The 3568-nt window shown below is 37.9% G+C and overlaps 1 protein-coding gene across 3 annotated transcripts in view; it reads left to right on the top strand.

Moving 5' to 3' along the window:
* Positions 1 to 843: 843 nt before the first annotated feature.
* The window catches only part of lin54 (lin-54 DREAM MuvB core complex component), a 14433-nt gene continuing 11708 nt past the window's right edge, over positions 844 to 3568 (top strand). For 2 of the 3 annotated variants that reach the window (XM_032539833.1, XM_032539831.1), the window contains exon 1: positions 844 to 966. The gene's annotated coding sequence lies outside the window, so the exon portion shown is untranslated. Of the gene's footprint in view, positions 967 to 2685; positions 2792 to 3568 lie in introns of those variants that run through there. The other variant, XM_032539832.1, reaches the window with a different exon arrangement.

Here is a 3568-nt window from a genome sequence, read left to right as displayed (position 1 = left end):
TGCGTACACACTTTTGTTAGTAATCACACACAGGCCTGAACTACACACACACACACACACGTGCTCAGGTCCTATACATGCACTAATGGAGAGATGTCAGAGTGAGTGGGCATTGGGTATAATAATATATCATAATTTGTTATTTTGATTTATATATATTCTGACTGCAGAGTAACTAGTAACGCATTTTGTCAAATAAATGGAATGAAAAGTGCAATACTTGCCTCGTCATAAAATGGAAATACTCAAATAAATAACAAGTACCTCAAAATTGTACCTAAGTAGCCTACAGTACTTAAGTAACTGTACTTAGTTGCATTCCACCAGGGGCCCTTGTAGCAAAACTATGGTATAGGTTTTAATAAATACAATTGTCTTTAAATAAATTGTGAGTTCAATTCACAATAAAACCCTGATTTACAAATAATATTTAGAATCAAGATTTGCTTCTTATTTAAACATGGTTTCTTTCCTTCTTATTTGTTTATTTTTGTGTTGCTATATTTGTAGAATTTACTTTAACTACTTAAGCCAATGAGATTTAATTTTGTATTTATTTAATTTAATAGAATATTTTTGTTTCATGTATGTTGATCTTCAGACAGTGTGTATGTTGTTATTCTTTGTATAATATTGGTGGCCCTGTGTACTTGTATTTGTTTAGAGCTTTGCTTTTTTAATGTCATTAGTTGCTATGTTAATAAATGCATAATTTTGCCTAAATAAGCATACAAAAATTACTAAAATTTGTGTTTTTTAAACGCTTATGTAAAAACCAAAAAGCATCACATTGTCGGTGAAGCTGTGCTGTACCTTTAAGAATGACGTAGCCGTGACGTAGCACGCCGAGGGCGTGGTCTACTTGTGAAATGTCAGGGAGGAATGGCGCTCGGCGCGGTATTTTGAACAATCGCCTTTTCCTTTCCTCGTTTTATCTGGAAACATTGCCCAGCGTCAAAATCTTGGGTAAGCGTTATTATGTATTGGCCCATTCCTGGTGTCTGCTACACGGCTTCCAGTAGAAAGCCGCGCACTAGAGGAGTCTGCTCAATGTTGAGATATAATGTTGTGCTAGCTAGCTTGGGTTAGCAAGCTCAGCAAGTTTGCTAGTACAGTTGTCCTGCCCGCTGGTCTGGTTTGATGAAGCTGGTTTATGAAGATGATAGCCATGGTTAAACACAAATGAAGAGCACAGGGGGCCAGGATATTCCCTGGAACTGATCCACTACAGCCTAATGTGTACTGATAGAAAGTTTAGTGTGTACTAAAAGACAACTTAATGACATATGTGCTGCTATAACCATGCTATGTTTCTGCGTCCGCAAAAAATAACAAGTACAAAAAAAACCACTGAGACGTCTATTGCGAGTTGTTTTAAGGGGGCAGTAAATCGACTTCTGCACAATATGTTAATGGACTTTATAATCATAATACCATACATACACAAAAACGGTCCCTTCTGTGATTAATAACAACAATACACCTCCTTTGTCCCTCATGCCATCAGACTATACAACTCCTCACTAGGGGGGAGGAGGAAAATAGGGCATAGGACAATACATACATACTACATACTACAAATACATATATACAACATATTACATACAGCATACACAGTACAGACATAAATACATACACACAGTACACATACATACATACATACACGCACACCTAGTCACTTTATCACTTTACCACTTCAATACTGGACTCAACACTGACACTTTAATAACAATTTATGGTCTTTTGTTTGTTTTATTTGACAAATGTCTTATTGTTGTTATATTATCATTATTGTTATTTTTGTGTCTTTATACTGTCTTTCTTTTCTTTTTTTAACTATTTTTTAATTGTTTTTTCTTGCTAAAACTGGTGCTGGAATTTTCAATTTCCGTGGATCATCCCAAAAGGATCAATAAAGAGAAGTCTAAGTCTAAGTCTAAGTCTAAGTCTACACAAGCACAAGTTAACGTTAGCTTTTACCTCTGCGTCCCCCCGGTACCATATTACTATTAAAGCTCATATCATATCCTCCATAACGTTATACCATTACACATACTACACATTAGACTGTGGAGTTTGACATTAATATTTCAGCACACCCTGTGCTAAACCGTACTGATTACATCTGACGTTATTCTAGGTTTAGAAACGGATCGTGGAAGTGTTTCTTGACTGGGTCAAAAATAGGATTTAAAGGTGTAATTTATAACTGGTTAGGCCAAGCTAGCGTGACAAATAGCCTATAAAACACAGGCTAAACACGTCGTTGGGTTACCTCTAGGTTTATATGTGCAGTTGAATGAAGTGCATTGTCGGTCCTAACATGTTCGGATTCAGATGGATGTCACAAGTGACAGGAGGAATTACAGAAGGCTAGCATTGTTTACGTTGTCAGTCTGCTAAAAGAGTTTGTTACTTGCTAAAAGCCCACAGTTACCACCAAGAATTGTCTTCAGCTGTCGTGTATTTTGGCTGTTGTGTTTTGTTGTGGGTACGTTTTTTTTTTTTAACTTAATGCAAAATAATCGATATATTCCCTCATTCTTAATAGCTTAGTGTTAGCCAGAGAGCTAACAGAGTTGATGACGAGGTAAAAATGGCGGATCTTTCGAAATCCAACCCCGGCCTGAAATAGTAACGCAGCCAGCTTGTCGCTTTTTTCCCTCACCCTTTTCCCCCCCAACTGGGACCACTTCTCTGGGTGTTTTTACGTAAATGAGTGCAGCTCAGCTCAGTGTCGGTTGGTCACTTTCATCCGACGGACGTGAAAACAAAAGAGCAGTTAGCTGTGGTTGAGTCCCTGGTCTGGGGTGGGCAGGGTTCAGATCTGCGTTTCCCTGGATTAATGTTGAGGAGAGTGCAGCAGGACAAAGATCCGCCTGAGATGATCGCTGCGGCCTAGCGAGCCCAGCATCAGCTGTCAGCCTGTGTCAAACAAATGAGTGGAACTCCAACGTGACCCACGTACACGTCTCCATTGATTACATCTCACGCGAGTGCTGAAACATTAATAAACGGGGACCTGCGTGTAGTTATCATACCGAGCATTTTTGGGCTGTGAATACGGCTAACTCGCTAGCTTTAATTGTCTTGCTTGTTGATTTGTTTTTCTTGCAAAGCTTTTTTGCAAGCACACTGCATTGTTGTCCAGTTATGCATATTAATTATGTAAAGCAATAACACAAGAAATTAATAGTGCGTGACATGTAATGGTAAATCTTGTTTACTGCAATTAAATGCAGTCACTAAGTGTAAAGTAATCAACATATGGTTTGTGATATGGAGCGTGCATCAGGCATTGTGATGCATCTAGTACAGTAAATGCATATGTCTCCTAAATATGGTTAAAATAATTGATTCACTTTAAGGATTAAACATAAAGAAAAGTTGTTTTTTTAAAGCTTCAAAACATGCAAGTGGCTGGTAGATTTTCCTCTCACAAGCTAAAAAAAACAATGGTAATCTATTGAGGGGCAGGTAAAATTTGAACATTAACCATCTATTTTGCTGGTGGGTGAAAAAGCTGATTTTGAACTCTGTGTGTGTGTGTGTGTGTGTGTGTGTGTGT

Source organism: Etheostoma spectabile, chromosome 16 (genome assembly GCF_008692095.1).
Source record: "Etheostoma spectabile isolate EspeVRDwgs_2016 chromosome 16, UIUC_Espe_1.0, whole genome shotgun sequence".
Classification (NCBI taxonomy): domain Eukaryota; kingdom Metazoa; phylum Chordata; class Actinopteri; order Perciformes; family Percidae; genus Etheostoma; species Etheostoma spectabile.
This window is presented reverse-complemented; position numbering and strand designations above follow the sequence as displayed.